This window comes from Polyodon spathula, chromosome 8, assembly GCF_017654505.1.
Source record: "Polyodon spathula isolate WHYD16114869_AA chromosome 8, ASM1765450v1, whole genome shotgun sequence".
Taxonomy (NCBI): domain Eukaryota; kingdom Metazoa; phylum Chordata; class Actinopteri; order Acipenseriformes; family Polyodontidae; genus Polyodon; species Polyodon spathula.
Genome location: NC_054541.1, coordinates 9,892,088 through 9,911,882, shown reverse-complemented (window position 1 = coordinate 9,911,882; position 19,795 = coordinate 9,892,088). Strand labels below are relative to the sequence as shown.

Here is a 19,795-nt window from a genome sequence, read left to right as displayed (position 1 = left end):
TCTGTTTTTTTGTTGATTTCTCCCCCCTTCCTTTCTAGTTTAAATGCTTCCGAACCTGCTCGAGGATCTTTTCTCCAAGTAGATACAGCTCTAGTTGTTTTAAACCAGCTTTAAAGTGGCAGACGGTTTAGCCAGAAAGATTCAGTTCCCTGGTATAAGATGAGAGCCGAACAATTGTCACCCAGCTTTGAAATGTATTTTATTTCTGTTTCGCTCAGATGAGTTTCTGCGGAAGGTCTTCACACTACAATGATGGAATGCTGCAGGAGCATGAGTCCTCTGCCACAATGAATATGAACAAATGCACCCCCCAGGAAGGAAGCAATGGAATTCTGACAATATTCAGGCATGCACACGCAGGGCAGCTTGAACTGATGCATTACAAAGCTCACAGGTGAAGATTAAGTACTCAAGGTAAATTTACACCCCCTTCTCTTTGAGTCTGTGCTGTGCTTGGAGAGGATGTCAAAACCAAGCAAGTGAAAGTGCTGTGATACATGCTTATCAACTGTTTAACCGTTAATAAAAATGCTGTTTTTAAACCGCTAGAGCTGCCATGACTGAATATGCAATTCTTTCATACATAAGTATAAAAAAGATAAACTTATCTAAAATAAATGAAACAATATTTTTTTTCCTAATGCATCCTGCATCTGACAACTTATTGTTTTGCTGTCTGCTTTGTTTTGATTTTACCCCTGCAGGGAAATAAATATTCTATATATATATATAATTAAATGTTTATTATTTGATGTACATTTTTGTCTTCCAAAAGACGTTTTCAGTTGGCTGCTACTGCAGAACTGCGGTTTTCAAAATGCTAAATAACTGAAATGTGTTCAGCGCTTGGTAAGATGAGCTCATAATGTAAGAGTGCACTGAACCTCTCAGTCTAGCAGAGCTGAAGCATGCTCAAGTGATCCAACCTGTTTGTTTTTTTTTTAAATATATATTCACAGTTCTGTACCTTGTCTGTCTTTAAAAACTATTTATAAAAACATTATGCCTCCTCTCCTGTGTAATTATTTCAAATTAACTTAAAGAAACTCTGGCTGTTTCAGATCAGTGAAAAGCTGAACAAGATATTTTCCCAAGTGGTAAAAATGTGCCGAGAGCTATTATACTTCTGAGATTGAAAAATAATGATTTTAGAGTTCAATTAATATAGCATTATTATTATTTTACAACCTGTTCACACTAAGCATAATGATCCTGGTTTTTATATATATATATTTTTTATGAAACAGTTTAGTTTCCTTTTATTCTCCTGATCATCATATGCTTGCATTCTCAAACAGTAACAGCTTTCTATTATTTTCAAGTGATTCCTGCATTTGCCGTTCCCAACAATGAAAATCCCATTTAAGTCCAAAAAGACCTTATAAGCAATTGCGCTGACTGTTCCTGTGCTATTATTTTATTATTACTATTTGTTTATTTAGCAGACACCTTTACCCAAGGCGACTTACAGAGACAAGGGTGTGTGAACTACGCATCAGCTGCAGTCACTTACAACAACACCTCACCCAAAAGACAGAGCATAAGGAGGTTAAGTGACTTGCTCAGTGCGTGAGCCTGGATTTGAACTGGGGACCTCCTGGTTACAAGCCCAGTTCTTTAACAACTGAACCACACAGCCTCCTATTAACAATCTCTTTTCAGCAATGCAGATTCTTTGAAAAAAAATAAAAACGTGTTTTAGAGTAGGTAAGAGAACGACTGGAAGGTAAGGAGATTTGAATCTTCAACTGTAAAATTACTTTTTCAGAGAAATTTCACAGTGGATTAAGCTATGACCAGAGAACCACTGCCGACTAGGGAGGTTTTTCATTTTTTGTATTTATTTTTTTTAAAGCAACGTTTTTCTTTTTTTTTTTTTTTTTTTTTTTTTTACCAAATTCTCCTTGACAGCAGTCATTCAAGGAAATCACAGGTGTAACAGAGGGTCTGTGAGTTACTCTGAATTTGTATTATAGATGTAGTGTTACAGGAATCACATGCATTTATATGGGAAGTTGGAAATGTTCAGATCCTAACATCTGCAGTAATGAATCTCTTTCTCAGGCCATTTCATCATAATATAACATCCTGCATACTAATATAACACACAGCCCTGGTTAGAATTCAAAATTTAAAGCAGAGCAGTAGTAAATTACATTGCTGCAATAACACATGTGCTTATAGTCTGAAGTAGACTTTCGTTCGCTAACTCCCACCCATTTTAAACCTTTTATATAAATAAAAATGAAATCTACCTGACAAACCCTTGTAACACAGCTATGAACTATGTTTGATTTAAAATGTTCTTAATGTGTGGATTACATTGCACTAAAAGCAGTCCAAAATGAACTATGTTCCATCTCTTATTCTGCAGGTGTTCAATAGCTATACTGAGGGGGGTAGACAGAGTTGTGGATTCTTTCTTAGATTCTCCAATTTTTAACGCAGTCAGTGCGTCTTTTCTGTGTCTGATTTCAGCTCCCTGCTGTATTCCCTAAACAATTCATTACATAATGTGTTCAAGGTTGCTACTGTCGACTGCTGTCCAGAACATGGAATTTTAGGTTCAGTTTCTGTTTTTCAATTCCACACAGTTCTGTTGCCTTGCAAACCCATTCTCAAGCTGTGTTTGGAATAAGGCTGACAGCCACCTTTCCCACCAATATCCCTGGGCCGCTGATAAACTCCTCTGCTGTCTTTCAAACAGCCATTAACACCATATATAAGCAGACAGGCAGTTTTAGAAACTCAAAGTACATTTACTTTATTGCTTTATTATCTGCAGGAGACAAGGCTGTCTGTATGCCTGATTACGCAAGGAATCGTGGAGATGTGCAGAGCCTCTCTGGAACCACCAGTACAATGTAATTAGGTTTTACATTTTAATTATTATTATTATTTTTTTTTTTGTAATTTATTATTATTATTATTATTATTATTATTATTATTTTTTTTTTTTTTTTTTTTTAAATGTATTTTGGTAGATGGCAACCAGAGCCAACCCCTGAAAGCTTAAATATAGAAACTCATGTTACATTTTACTTTTAAAACTGGCCTTTCGTATCAAGGTAAAATATTCTCGCTTTGTCTGCCAAGTTAAACTACAAACACAAAGAAAGTGCATTAACAGTATTTGGCGATTGGTGGCACTATATGCTGTACAAAACTCATTAGGCTGTGAATGTAAACAGAAATGTTAAAGGTAAATACATGTATTGCTCATCTGCAAGTATTAAAAAAACTATTTTGGGGGCAAATAGAAGCTGACTTTAGTCCAGGTTTAACTGGGAAGCCTATATGAGACGCCACCTCTTTCAAGACTTCCCTTGGTCAAGCCCTGAAGTGCTGACATGACTGGGGATGCAGAGGTAATGGTGTGTATGCTTGTTAGTGAATTACATTTGTGAATGTTACTCTTAAGCCAGAAGGAAAACCAAATAAACAGCCTTTGGACATCGAGAGAGAAGCTTCTGTTCTCAGCGATTCCCTTAAACTAAAGGGACTAAAGGGATTTCTACTTTCTAGCATAGAAATCAATCTCAGATAGGAGACAGACCCTTAAGTCTCCAGCAGAGTAGTGCTCTCTGTGACTACTCTATAGTATAGATCTCAGCTGCCTGTAAGGCGGTGAGGTGAGGAAGAAATGATCGCTTGTCCCCAATTGGTTGCAGCGTGTGACAAGATTCTACTGAACAAGACGCAGGCCAGGACTGGCTGAAACTCTAGCTTGTATTTATGATAGTTTACATAATTTCTGAGGAAAACTGTGCTGAATGTATTATAAATCATTGAATCCCTAGAAGTGTCTGGTGTCACTCATAATGGCCAGGTACCCATTACAATAGGTGTTCCCTAAAAATTGTCAACCTGGCATATGGCTTGGATGAGTTTACATGTCACCAGGTTTGGACAAGATCATCAAAAACATAAAATAATACACAATCTTCTCCACCTACTACTAAGAAATACCTTTTTTCACTGCATGCATGCACCGAGAATAAATAACCAACTCCCAATGGAGGCGGTCGTCTTACTGTACCTGCTCTAAAACGGCTTAGCACGACTGATTCATCTCTATTACAGATAGGGAAGGGTGGTACCCTGTAAATGTGTGGGGGTGTCGTGGGCTGGCTGCCACAATTTCTGCAAATTGAATAGGGTTAATGTATTGTTTCCCATTGCTGTCTGAAAATCAGTTGTGAAGAAGCTTTCCTCATAGAGTGCATCATTTCAATATTTCAATGGTATTTCTCAAACCTTTCCTCAAAGGAAAGTCAATAAGTACTTCAAGGAGTGAGTTGCAGTACTGTTTTTTTCTAATTCACGATGGTACAGATGTCTCCCCATGCTTGGTCCCTTGTCTCTTACAATGAATAAAGACCTGGCTGCTCAGAAGTGTGCTTTGAGCAAATCCATCACGCTGTGACTCTTGTCCTTCACCGCGCTACTGCTCTATACCTCTTAGGACTCATAAATGGACTTTTTCAAGGTTGAATCAACGTTTGTATTTGAAAGAAATCCATGTGATTCAAATGTCATCGGGAAGCACAGTCACTATAGGAGTGGAAAGTGGGTGTGCATTTCCACCCAACAGTGTTGTGTCCCTCTATGGAAGGTGGAGCTAAATTTCTCTGTTCCAACTCTGTTCAAATATCTTTAATTTAACTCATTATAACTCCACTTAAGTTCCAACATAGGTGAATATTTTATTGTACCTGTTAAACCTGGAGCATAAAAATAGGAGGACATTTAACATAATAACTAATTAGTTAATTATAACTGTCTTTTCCTCAACCACTGGGCCATAATAATAAAAATAAGTTGTTCAAGTAATAAAAACAGTGTTACTGGAGCTTTGCATTACTAAATTCTTTCCATACCTACTGCTTCTTCCTTTCAAACTGGTAAAAAAAAAAAAAAAAAAAAAAAAAAAAGCTATCCAGTTACAGAAAATGGCTGTGTCATTCTTCATCTTCTGTGACATCAGTTTCAAGACCATGTGATTAGTGTCCACATGTCACCCTGTGAATCACAGGGGTCAACAAGCCATGCTGTGGGAAATTCCAAGCCATTACTCTTGCTCTGCCATCTGACTGGGGTGGGACTTGATATCAATTGCAATGACATTGCTCCTTCCTGTACGAGATACTGTAGTGCATGCTTTGTGTTAAGTTTCCCTACATTGTAAAACCAGTGTAAGAAAAGGGTGTTAATGGCTTCCTCTCCAGCTATTACAAAATCCACTTTACATGACTTCTTAACCAAACGAAAAAATAAACTATTAGACAATGTCAAAAGAGATAAAAAGTTGTGTATTTTTTATTTGGAAAAAAAAAGTGAATGTGCATCTTTAAATCAGGCAAACCTGGTTTGATGGAGGTTTTTAACAGCTGCTAGACTTCTTATTGCCGCTGCATAATCATGCATCTTTTTTTTCTCTTTTTTTGAAGACAGTTGAGTGACAGCCACTGTGCACTTTTTTTTTCTGCCCTGCTGGAAACTTGATGAGCAAAATGTGCAATCATGTAAATAAGGAAGACAGGCAGCCAGAGAAGAAAAAGCCCTGCTTTGCATTCTGCCCCTCGCAGCAAACCCCCATGGTCCATTAACTAATTCTTACTAAATGATACAAAGCAGGAACAATGCGCACTGATGGCAGGGGGTTTCTAAAGGAGTCACATTGAATGTAAAACAAGGCTCTGCCGCCACCACCCCCCCCACCTCCGGTTCCCAGGACACTGCTTGTCAGCGGAGTACCCAGAGGTTAAACATGGTGTTAGTGGGATCCAGGTCAGAGCAGCTTTAATTGAATTTGTATTCAGTTCAAGATTTAAATCCCCCCTTTTCCCTTCCACTGGTTCTCACAGTGTGTGTGTGTGTGTGTGTGTTTTGTATGAGATGCCACAAGTGGATGTGTTGTGATAATCTACTGGCTGACTGACTGACTGACTGGTGAATGGGCATTCTGACTGTACAGCATACGGTGATTGGTGATTGCTGTTGGTGAAGCTCTTTATTTCAAAATCTCCTCTTTGCCCTTTCTGTGTTTGTGCGCGAGTTTACTAGATAACTGGAATAGCTGAAACACGGCTGTGAAACTGGGTCCAAACAGGTGGTACTGAGAATAACAGGCTTTTCAATGATGGGAACGGCATTAAAGGCATCATTAAAGTCTTATTTGCAGCACATACAGCTTCAAGTTAATCTTTCTTCTATGCCACTTTTCAGAGTTTAGGAGAAAAAAATAATAATTGTAGCAGCCTGCAATATACTGTTAAGGAAGCAGCTCTGATCTACAGTGATCTAGTCATGCTGAAGTGTGCCCAGGGCAGGCAGATGCAGTAGTTCTCTAAAGCAGTTTTGAGTTCTTGTACCCACTAATATGCGATGTGTCTTCATTAGTCAAGTATTAAACTATACTGTATAACGATATATATTGTACAATACAGATTTATACTATATCCACAGTTTAAGTACCACAGCACTTCTGGTGTTTTGAGACAATTCCCTTTCGCAATACAACAATCGTTGTCTTTTCAAATGCAAGACAGATATTCTGATGCCGTGAGTGCTGTAAAACATGTACTTCAAGGAGAGTATGAGGGGATAATTACAGACTGTTTTGCCATGGAAAATGCTGTTGTGTTGAAGAGCTGAGATTACAGATTAAAAATACATAGCATATATACATAGCATTATGCATATATATATATATATATATATATATATATATATATATATATATATATATATATATATATATATATATATATATGAAAAGATGAAAGATTAATGAGGGAGAAGCCTGGATGGATGCTACCTCAGGCTCCTGCATGACTATGTCAAACCCAGCCTGATGAAGGAATAATTAATAATGAAGTCTGCGGCTCAGAGCATGACCAGTTTTTATCTCAGAGGCAGGCTAGAAGAAAATTGACAACACGGAGCACGATTTGAATCAGTCTGATATAGCTACTGATTTCAATCAGTTTGCACCTCGAAATTGGCACCTCGAAACAGAATAGTCATTTACGGTCTCATGAAATAATAATATAAAAATACTTATGACACATGATAAAACTATGTTTAAACAAACATAGTACAGCCATCAGAAAGGCCCGACTTTTATTTATATATATATATATATATATATATATATATATATATATATATATATATATATATATATATATATATATATATATATATAGTTCGCAGAGAGAGACATCGCAGACTTTGGACTTTGAGAGGGCTTTGTTGAAATGCTTGTCATTGAATTTAAGTTTAATTCAGTGTTTCTAAATGTACTACTATTAAGTGGTTTACAGTTGTGGATAAAACACTGCAATTGTAACATTTGTGCTAAATGATAAACTGAGACATACTGTAATGTGAGGGCTAAATTCTCTCTCTCTCAAAACAATCAATTTGGATTCTAAATTGAATCAAGAAATAACAACAACAAATGATTGCAAAGACTACAGATAAAATACATTATTACTTCATATCTGGTGCAGGTAAGAGTTAGCAAGACTACAAATAAAATACATCACGAATTCCTATCGGGGGTAGTAAATGTTAATCTGCATCGTGTGAGGACTGGATGCTGCCAGCCAGCGCTTAAAGACAATGGAATTTCCTAATGCGACTGATTTAAAAATGCAACCTTGAATCTGCAACTGCAAGAAAACAGGCAAAACAGGACTCGCCCACTGAAGCACAACTTCCACATTTCCTCCAGATAAAATATTAATTGGAAAATTCCTGTAATTTATTTAACGTCAGTACAGATGCTTCTTCTGAAGTGTCTTGCTGCGTTCACTCAGCCAGGCTTCTTTAGTCATTCGTGGCTTTTGAGCTCCAGAAAAATCAAGCTTCTTCCCCTTTTATAATGTTAGGATGCAGGGCCACCAGGCATTCACTGGCTCACTGAAACACTGTTGCTGTCCTTAGATGTGCCCTAAAAACAACAGCAGCAGCAGCAGCAACATGCCGAATAACAAATCTAACAGGCCAGCCTTGAGTTTATATATTATATATATATATGACAATGACGAAATGTTTTTGGCTTCTTTTTAATTACTCGATCATTCATCCTTGACCATGACACGCTTGAGTTAATAGCATATGCACTTAATCACTTAATTAGTGAGACAGTTTATTGGACACTGGATATACAGTGATTTCAGCTGTTGAATTTCAAGCTTGAATAAAAGCAATAAAGAAAATCACAGAAAAAAAACAATATGCCACGTCTCAAGAGAGCAGCGCCTTCGTGCAACCAGCATGTTGGAGGCTGGACTAGGGCAGCGTACTGTGGCTCGCCATCTTAGCCAGCAATTTCAAACCTGGTGAGACAGTATAGCCAGACACACACTGTCAATTTTATCCAAATATAAGTGATAAGTTTCTTTTGATGCTCAGAATGTGTATATGTGTACACATAAATATTGTAATACATGTTTAGTGTAAATCTACCATTAAATAAATACTGTAAAACTTATGACAAACTATTGTATGTGAAACAGACTGTCCACATTTGCAGCAGATATTGGTTTTCCATGTCGGGATCGAAACAGGTCTACTCCTGTGCAAAAAGAGCTGAATCTAAATCTGATTTAATAAGTGAATAACCTTGATTAGCCCCATCCAAAACGTTTATTTCAAATCAAACTATTTTTCCTTATGTGCTTGAAATCAATAGGATTTGATTTTACAAAGCCAGTACAGATTACAAGGCAAAGTACAGCATTATTGAGTGTCTTATGGTGAATTATATGAATGACATTGATAAAGCATATTCAGCACAAATCACTTGAAATGTCAGAACTGTGCTTTCGTTACTGTTACCACTCATCTCCAATGTATGTATATGTGATAATACAATTAAACACTGATACTGAATGATCACATCTCTAAGCAAGGTGTTTTACAGCTTTTAAATTGATGTAATCAATTAACCTAAAGTGTGTGTGTGTGTGTGTTGTGTGTGTGTGTGTGTGTGTGTGTGTGTGTGTGTGTGTGACAGTCCCTTTGGCTCTCTCCACAGTTGGATGAGAGCTTTCCTACAGTACATTACTCTTGTCAATAATGCTTCACTGCTATCAGATCTGGCACTGCACTTAAAGGAAGACTGAGTATGGGTACACAATACTGTATTAGAGTTATCTTATCGAATGTTTAGATTTGCTTTGTATCATTCTGTGCTTCAGTCCTCACATCCCTGTGATGTGAAAATTATATAAAGTGAATCTAAACAAGAAGAACAAAACATTCGATAAGATAACTGTGATAATATCCATACCAAGGCTGTGTGTGAACCGATGACCCTGTGCACCACAAGCAACGGTCTTAGCCACAATGTGAAAGAGCTGTAGATATGATTTACCTTGCAGGAATATTTTGCTGTGGTTACAGTGCGATTTAACTGCAGTCAAATTACCCTGCTTACTCATTTCAATAGAAAACGCAGTGACTTTACAGTACTTGGTGGGCTGTGAGGCAGGTGGTGCGCACAGGAAATGATAAAAAAAAATAAAATAAAAAAGCAGCTTCAGAATTCTGAGAAAATGTTGCTTGTTTTAAAAACAAACAGAGTGCGTCTGTGTGGTTTCAGTCTGCCACAGAGAGAGAGAGAGAAAGAGAGGCAGTTTCCAAGAAGAGATAATAAAACAAAAAATAAATATTTTTAACTGATAAGAGAAACCCGATAATTAATTAAAATCATATTGGGGGCTGGTTATAGAAAAAGTATTGACATGTGCATCTTATTTTATTACAGTATTTTTTTTTTTTTTTTTTCAGCATAGGTAGCAGTTTGCCAAAATGCCAGTGTGCAAATGTACACGTCCAAAGTATAGTAAACTGGGCAACAAATAAGGAGACATTAAAAATCACTTGCTGGAATTATATTGCTTAGCGAAAGTGTTTTTACTACCATAAAGGGATTTAAGCAACAGCTTTGCTACTTCAGATGTATATTAAAATACAAATCTTTAAAAACCCTTTCAGTAATATCAGAGCATGCTGTATCACTACTATTTATCATTATTTTATTTTTGGCGCCTGTTTCACTACCCTAAGATAGGGTCAACTACAATCAACTACAGTGTTAAAAAAATAAACATGACATAGCAGTTTTACAGTACAAGAAAGCAAAGCATAGTAATTATTTATCAGGGTTTCACTTCAGAGACCAGGGTTCAGACAGGGATCTGACATGCTAAGTGGCTGTGGCATCCTAAAGCTTCTGTTGACTTGACTGCAAATGGAAGACTGACAATCTCTGCTTGTGAAGTGTACTTTAAATTATGAATAGGAAGCCTTCAAATAAAGAGATTCTGATACGTACAACAAAACCCAGCGGGCTGACGTTACTCACAGATGAGCCGAAAAGTGAAATAATCCATAAATATTTATGGTTACTCTGGATTGTGTTGTATATACACAGCTATTAATTTGAATTTGAGCTAAATTAGTCTAAAACGATTTAAAAGGGTCCTTCAATAGCACTTAAAATCACATAAGCACGAAACATACAGTCACAAAGGAGATTATTTGCTGGCCTAGCAGGGTACTGTAGCTTTTCTTTAGAATATTTTGAAGAGTTTTAAATACTTAAAAAAAAGGATTTGAGTATACTTTTATTTACTGTATGTAACAAGGCTAGCATTGAGAAAAATACAAAACTGAACTACTAAAACACCAAACTGTTTATTTAGTTGTTTTTTTTTTCTAGTTTTGTGACCAACTGCTTATAGTTACTGATGAGTCACATCTAAGAGTGCAGAATGTAAACTTTACTCTCTTTAATTGGAACAGAAAATGTCAATCTGATAACAAGTTGTAAGACTTGGGTAAAGTGTCCCAACTGAAACTTCCAGCTTTTGTACTTGAACCTCGACAAGGGGTGTGTGAACTGGGGGAGTAGTGCAGCTCCAGACCCTTGGATGCCTTGTTAACTGCTAACAGGAAGGCAGCTGCTTTTGTGATGCCTCTATCAGTGCTGAAGAGCAAGAGAATGGGAGGTTACCCCAGCGGATTACAAAGGTGAACATAACATCTCTAACCGAGCAGGAGCTTAAATTGTGAGTGGGAAATTGCTTCAATCTCAGCTGAACAGACACAAAAAAAATACAAGAATGTGCTGCAATTTACATGAAAGGGTCATAAAGAGAGTCAACTCTGGGATCAAAAAAGCATTACGGCCGACTTGTTGAATCTGCTTTTAATATATATTACATTTTTTATACTGTATAAAAACCCAGAATAAACATAATAGTGAAATCTTTTGAGGTTGTATGATCAATTGCATGTGGTAAGTTAAGTTTCTTACTTAAAAAAAAAAGCCAAGTCACTTTATGAGACACTAATGTTAACCACTTTTGACACTGAAGCACTGCCGGGTCAAGAGAACAAAGGGTTAAATCCATCTAGTTCCTTTTTTCCTGCAGTGCTCTGCTGGAGAACTTGCTTAACAAAACCCGGACAAAATCCCTGTACAGAATTCCAGCATGGACAGACAGCTCAGATAAAAAGGATTGGAGGTAATGTAAAACAGGCTTGACAAATCTGCGCTGTGTGAAAAGAAAACAATGAATGCCTCATTGCCACACAAGAGTGCGCTTCCTCCTACCCAGGCAGAAGCGATCTTCTCAGTACCGGGTATGACATTTACATTATCCTGCAAAACTGCGGCTTTCTCACTTCTCATTTTGCCAGAGCAGAAACATTAGAAGTAAATAATGTTTCAATAATTTGTTTGCCAGGCCCACATTAACCTTTTAATAAACAAACACATGTAGATGTGTCATCTGTCTCAACTTTGTCTTACAGATGAGATAAAATGAAAACTGTAGAAGGTTTTCAGCTTGTTGAAACAGGGCAGCCCAAAACACAGAGAAGGTCAACAGCGATTGAAAAAGAAAAAAAGTGCTATCATCCAAAATGATCTATTCAGAGCAAGCTTTTAGAAAGGACTGCTGTCTGAGTACACGTTTGTTTTATAGACATATAATGTGCCAAATCCTGGGGAGGTGTGTCAGATCTTTGTAGTTCACAGTAACCAAGACACAGTAACCAAGTGGGATTGGGATACGGTTCCAGGCTAGGTGTGAGGTACATGTGAAATTAAAGAGTGGAACACATGCCCCATATGGTGAAACTCGTCTGAAAATGTCCATATCGACGACCTCTGTGTTCTCCCTAGTTAAGCTTCTATATAAAGTATTATATATTAAAATTGTAATGTATAGTCCCCAATATTGCTGTTCTACTGTCATCTGAAATGTCTTTCTATCAGGTGGCTTGTATCAGATTTAAATGAGTTAGGATTTGCTATAGTATCATATCACTATATATTACAAACATACAGAATAGACTGCTGTGAGATTCAAGCTTATTTTCAACAAACTCAAAGGTCACAGCGCCCAGATAGACCCTGTGTGGGGCGGATATGAGATTGTACAGCACCCTATATGTGAAGTTCCTACATGCTCACATTTGTCAGTTGGTGAGGATTTGAGCTATTGCTAACTATTCCACACAGCTGTAATCAAAGCTGACCTTTGATCAGGCCAAGGACTATACCCAGTTTGTATTACAGTGCAGGCATTTCCAAATGTTATTAAATGATAAGATGCACATGTGCTGGTTCAAAATCCAGATGTAAGAGCTGTACTTTAAACCAATATAATGCATGACTTAGTTTTGAATTTGTATGAACGTGAATTAATTCCACATTTAATGTCTAAGCATCTTATTGCAAGTGTAATAGTACCAATTCAAAATGTCTCTTCATCATACTGATGCCTGTGCAGTTACAATGCAACTGCATCTTTAAATGCAAAAAAAAGGTTGTACATTTAAAAAAAAAAGTATTTACACTGTATTAACAATATAACAGCTGTGTATTTATATTGTCTTTACTATATGCAATTGCAGTGTAATTACAGTCCAATTGGAGACACCTCACTCAAGTGGCCCCTGCATAATGTTAATTAACCTCCCTTCACTAATCTTTGTAATGAATGCATTATTTTGGTTGTACGTCTTGGGTCTCCAGTCTGTACACTGGCAGGTTGAGAATGGTGCTCACTGAATCCAATGCAGATCTGGTTACACAGTAACAGGATGTAGTGCAGCCCACGTAAAAGGCTGATTATGAAAACCTACGGATTACGCTTTTTGAATCATTATTGAAAACTCCCTTTAAAGCCTGCTGCCGTGAGAGATCAGACAAAAGTGTGATTCTTTTTTTTTTATGTTTTTTTTTTTTTAAACACATAGATGATGAGAATTCAGCTGATCTTCAACTTCTCAGGTCTTGTGTAAGAGGCAGTTTACTGGACCCCATGTTGTGTGTGTTGAGGGTGTCCCCAGGCATAAAGAAGCCCTACTGATAAACCTCATATATTTGGAAGCAACACCACAGAGAATGTCACTGCCTCCCTATGGATGCAGCGAAATGGTAAAGCTTAAAAAAATCTTTTATTTAAAGGTAATTCATTCATAAGGGAGTTCATGACACAGCCTTGCATTATAAAGTTGAATGAATTAACTTAGGCACTAAACTGGTGAAGGCAACAGCTGTACTTGAGTTTGATGGAACCAATACCCTGCTGGGGCAGGATACAGCTGCATTTCTCGACAGCGTCACCCTGGATCGCATCATTATAATTATAATTAATCCCATGATACCCATGGCTAAGTGGTTGATGCAACACAGGATTATTCCCAGGTGCTGTAAAGAGCTCTAACAAAATCAGCTGGGCTTTTCCAAATCGGGCACAGGTTGATCAAATCAACCCCTTATTTTCTTTTTAATTTTTACTTTAGATTGTTATAGACACGTAAATGAGTTCTAAATACCAAGCAGATGACAGAGAAGTGTCCACTAGTTTCTGAATATGCCACATGTTACTGAGACAAATGTCCCTGTTTAACATTTAATCTATAGAAGACATAAGTTCTGCTGGTAAAACAAAGATGCTTATTTAACAAGTTGCCTAGACTCCAGTTTAAACTTTTAGATAAACTTGACAAACATACAAAAATGTGAGCAAAACCAATCACACCTTTTTGGAGCCCCTCCAATACTTCGATAAACCATATACTGTATTGGATTCACTCCTGACTTCAAACTATCAGCCAAAACATCAACTGGCTTACTTTTACCTCAAACTTTGCACCAGGGATTGTTTTAATTGAGATTTACTGTATGTCTGGCATTTGTTTGGCATGGATGTTGGCATTTATGTGTTTATAAATTACTTCATGTCACTGTTTGTAACCTGAATGGAACCCTCCTGGGGGCTCTATGTAAATGGCAAGTGTAATGTATCTTTCTTATCCTCCCTCCTTACTTAAAGTTAAGCAAAGAACAATCCTAGTCTTTTCCGTACATCAATCAACCTGACACTTTGTCTCAACGTCACTGTTTAAAACATGCATTCCAGTTTCCTTATTCTTATCTGCAGGGCATGTGCAGTGCTGGGTCAAACATGTGTATTAAAGTGTATGCAGGTTCTGACAAGGAGCTCTAACAGGGCTCTTGGACTCTTTTGAGTTCATCAGAAGCAGCTTAGCACAAGACTTTTGACAGTTTCAAAAGCTAGCCTGTGCAGAACACAGACACAGTTTAAGAAATGCTGGCACTCCTGTTTATTTTTATTGGTATTGTTTTATGGGTCAAAGGAAATATTAAAACAGCATTCCTTCAGGTCTACAATATGTTTAACCCAACGCTGCCAGATTTTAATTGGAAAGTTTCATTTTAAAAAAAGGCTATTGACTCCATTTCTGTGTCTTAATTTAACATATTTTTTTTCTTAGAAACATTTTGCAGTACAGCAACAGTTTGTCTTTCAGGCCTTCCATCTAAAATCACAGACTACATATCCCAGCTATTTGTCCTCACTGATATCCTTTTAGAAAGACTTTTTAGAAGTTTTAGATGTGTTAATATTATGGTTGGTAGATTTATTAAGCCAACAAGTTGCAGTATCTGTAATTGTAATGAAATGAAGACACTGTGTTTGGCCAGATATTTTTTCATGTTTTGAATCAAGACACCATTGTCACACAAACCAAGCCTATCCCATTCAGACCAGTAGAGGTGTCAAGCTGTATTAAACCAGAGCCCTGTTTACATTAAGAACATAAGAACATAAGAATATAAGAACATAAGAAAGTTTACAAACGAGAGGAGGCCATTCAGCCCATCTTGCTTGTTTGGTTGTTAGTAGCTTATTGATCTCAGAGTCTCATCAAGCAGCTTCTTGAAGGATCCCAGGGTGTCAGCTTCAACAACATTACTGGGGAGTTGATTCCAGACCCTCACAATTCTCTGTGTAAAAAAGTGCCTCCTATTTTCTGTTCTGAATGCCCCTTTGTTTAATCTACATTTGTGACCCCTGGTCCTTGTTTCTTTTTTCAGGTCAAAAAAGTCCCTTGGGTCGACATTGTCAATCCCTTTTAGAATTTTGAATGCTTGAATTAGGTCGCCGCGTAGTCTTCTTTGTTCAAGACTGAACAGATTCAATTCTTTTAGCCTGTCTGCATATGACATGCCTTTTAAGCCCGGAATAATTCTGGTCTCTCTTCTTTGCACTCTTTCTAGAGCAGCAATATCTTTTTTATAGCGAGGTGACCAGAACTGAACACAATATTCAAGATGAGGTCTTACTAGTGCATTGTACAGTTTTAACATTACTTCCCTTGATTTAAATTCAACACTTTTCACAATGTATCCAAGCATCTTGTTAGCCTTTTTTATAGCTTCCCCACATTGTCTAGATGAAGACATTTCTGAGTCAACAAAAACTCCTAGGTCTTTTTCATAGATTCCTTCTCCAATTTCAGTATCTCCCATATGATATTTATAATGTACATTTTTATTTCCTGCGCGCAGTACCTTACACTTCTCTATTAAATGTCATTTGCCATGTGTCTGCCCAGTTCTGAATCTTGTCTAGATCATTTTGAATGACCTTTGCTGCTGCAGCATTGTTTGCCACTCCTCCTATTTTTGTGTCGTCTGCAAATTTAACAAGTTTGCTTACTATACCAGAATCTAAATCATTAATGTAGATTAGGAATAGCAGAGGACCTAATACTGATCCCTGTGGTACACCACTGGTTACCACACTCCATTCTGAGGTTTTTCCTCTAATCAGTACTTTCTGTTTTCTACATGTTAACCACTCCCTAATCCATGTACATGCGTTTCCTTGAATCCCAACTGCATTCAGTTTGAGAATTAATCTTCTGTGGGGGACTTTGTCAAAAGCTTTCTGGAAATCTAAATAAACCATAAGTCATATGCTTTGCAATTACCCATTATCGATGTTGCATCCTCAAAAAAAGCAAGCAAGTTAGTTAGACACGATCTCCCTTTCCTCAAACCACGCTGACTGTCTACCAGGACCCTGTTACCATACAGGTAATTTTCCATTTTATTCCTGAGGTAAACCTATAGTGGGAGGTCAGGCTGGGTGCCACTGAGCCCAGACTTCAGGGCTGGTCACACTATTCAACCAGTTGTGGGAATTTGGAACCAAATGTAAATACTGAAGCAAAGTGAGCACTGTAACCATTAAAATATAATTGTCTCGTTTCCCATCCCACCAGTCAAGTCTGCCTCAAGCCTTGTAAACAGACAATGTGTGTACAGAACAGCATATACAGTGCAATTTCAAACTGGAAATTACTGTAGTATTGGAGCACTCAACAGCCTTCTAACTGTACAGTAGCTTCTCGCTGCCCAAGGAGAAAATGCCTGGCACTAAACAGATGGGTATAAAACCAACTCTCTCTGGCTGTCTCCCACGTTAGCTATAATAGGTGTTAGATGAATAAACAGAAGGAGTTGTATAAAAAAATCTTCCATGTTCTACTGTCAAAAAACAATAAAGGTTATTAAAAGTTCAAACCACCTTCATCATCCACCAAAAGCAAAAATAGCATCTTTATAGCAGCTCAGAAATACTAAAAAGGCTCCCAGGGTGTGTGGAGAGCTCAGTTTTCTTGGTCGTCGGTTTTAAAGGGGTTAAGTGTATACTTGTGTATATAAACTTACAACATCTGAATAGCGGAGACAAACCACTGCTTGTTTCTGAAGAATAGTAGCCATGTATCATTAACCCAAAGAAGGGTCACCCTCTCTACAGTTCAGTACCTGCCTCTTATCCTGCTGACTAAGCTACAGTACATTCCCAGCACAGTTACATCACCACAGCTCACAGCAAGTGTACAGCAAGCACAGGGAAACCACAAATAAAGTAGGGCATTCACTATACCTTGAGCACTGATCCTCTGGACTCTGACAGAAAGCAGGTTTCCTCCTGTAAAGACAGACTGGAGTTGTGGGTTCACACCACCACCACCACTGCCAGGCTTGACTGCTGGCTTGCTTGCTGACAGACTGACTACACAGCTGTGTTTTTATTTTTGGTAACAGAAAGAAAAATCTATAAAAATACAATAGAGTTGAGTAGAGAAAGGGAAAAGTCCCTCTATGGTTTCAATTCCCCACACTCTCTCTCTCTCTCTCTCTGAGCCCTCATTCAAACAACGGCTGTGACCGAACCATCTGTTGAAACTCGCTTGCCTCTTTGCTCTACTCACTTACTCACTCGCTCTAGAGAGAGAGAGAGAGGGGAAAGGGCTGTACAGCTTGGACCCAATCTAAGTGCTTTCTATGAGGCAGGGGCGGAGCAAAGGACAAGGGAAGAGCTTAGCTCAGACACTTTGCATTCATGAGGCTGGTACCTTTCAGATGTAATGGGGTTCGTAAGAGAGAGAGGGGAAGGGAGTAAACTACCAAGTGGAATTTTAAAAGAAATCACACACACACACACACACACAAACACAAGCTAATTAATATCCCTTCACAGAGAAATAGCAAACTGACGACTAGTAAGCTATTAATCCACTACAATCCACTTTGATTGTGCTGGGGTGAAATTGTGAGAAATTGTAGGAAGTTAAGCAGCTATCAGTGTCACACAGGTGCGGTTTATATGTTTTTTGCACACCTGTTTATTCAGATGGGAATAAACAAGGCACATTGCAGTAAGCATAAAAAGTTATTTCCTGTACTGGTGACATATTTTTTAAAAGTATTGTGCAAAATAAAGGAGGCAAAAAATCAATCTACAGTGTGTCGAATGACTAACCAATGATTAATTATCCTGTTCTCTCAGCATGTACTCGCTTTGCACAAGGTCTACTGAAAGCAGAAAAAAGATTATTACCATTTTTTTTATTACCATCTTTTTTTGGTGTTTGCCTGTGAACTCTTGCAAGCAGATTCAGCATATCATGTTGTTTGCATTTACAGTCAAGTTCTTAACTTTTTCCTTTTTTTAAAAAATGAAACACTGTTTGAGATAGTGTTGTTAGCACGTATAACAGCAGAGAAAGGTGCCACACATTTCCATTTGTTAGAGTGCAGGAATACTGCATTGTACTACTTGTGTGGTACAGTTAGGCTGTAGAGATTCGAAATACACTAAAGAGGGTCACAAGCACTCTCGGAGATGTTGATTTTGGCAAAGGGCCAGTCTTTTTAATGAATTGCCACTGTTTAAATAGAAACCGCAGTTAAAATGCTATTACAGTGACATGTTATTTCAGTGATCGAATGAAGTATTTGCAGTGTAACATTATCCATTTACTTTGTAATAGTTTTTTTTTTTTTTCAGTCACCGAAACATGCAGATGGTCATTCTTAAAAAGTTCATTCCCACATTCGTTCAATCTAGTGCAATTTATTAGGCACATCCTTTCAAAGGTAATGTAACCATCTCTATACTGGTCTGCAATTAAGTTCAATGGAACGTAAAGGGTTAAACTTGTCATTCCACTGCCAAAGTCAAAATTTTAAAATCAGTTTGCTCAGACACACCAAAGAAGAGAGCGGAGGGAATAAAGGATGGTTTATTGTATGCCTCCCTCGAGAGTATAGCCACTTTCACAAAGACAGCAGTAATTACAAAGCAGAAATGCATCGCATAAATAATAAATAGGTACATGACCACAATTGAATATTGTGACTAAATTGCTTCTCTTAATGTGCTGTTATTTATTTATTATTTGAAATGTACAATATGGTACAAAAGCAGATATAAAAACATATTTGGCCACCAGTCAGTCAACTTTGAGCTGATCATCTCCAAAATCTGATAGGCACACCTTTTTTATATTCATATTTTTACATGAGGAATAATATTTTAGTCACACTCTATTAAATTGTGATATATATATATATATATATATATATATATATATATATATATATATATATATATATATATATATATATAAACCTCCAAGATGGTTTCCAGGTACAGCATGTTGGACAAAACGTCAACATCACTCAATTAATTCCCCATTGGTGGTTGTTCCAAGTTTCAAGCCAATCCAAGAACTAAGCTAACACACTTTACATTGAGTGGCTATTATTATACTGCAACTATCTGCAACTAAAAAAAATAAAACTAGATTTAAAAAAAAAAAAAAAAAAACGCATCGTCATTTCAGTGATAGAATTGACAGTAGGGGCAGTTTTAGCTAGCCTTTATTTATTAGATTAAAAATAGGTTACACTAAAAACAAAAAAAAACAACAACAACAACATGTGTAATGAAGCTTGACCCAGATTTCCTTTGAGTGTATATTGTACTTACTCCCACCCACTGATCCATTACTTTAGTGTGTAAGACAGTTGTATGTTACCAAAGTAATTATAGTGTTCGGCAGTGTTCTTCAATTAGAGGCCCATGGGCCAAATCCG

The 19,795-nt window shown here is 37.3% G+C and overlaps 1 protein-coding gene across 4 annotated transcripts in view; it reads right to left on the bottom strand.

The window, feature by feature from the left end:
* Positions 1-17,616, bottom strand: part of LOC121319347 (extracellular sulfatase Sulf-2-like) — a 102,052-nt gene extending 84,436 nt beyond the window's left edge. For all 4 annotated transcript variants that reach the window (XM_041256690.1, XM_041256693.1, XM_041256695.1 and 1 more), the window contains exon 1: positions 17,298-17,616. The gene's annotated coding sequence lies outside the window, so the exon portion shown is untranslated. The remainder of the gene's footprint in view (positions 1-17,297) is intronic.
* Between the last annotated feature and the right edge of the window lie 2,179 nt (positions 17,617-19,795).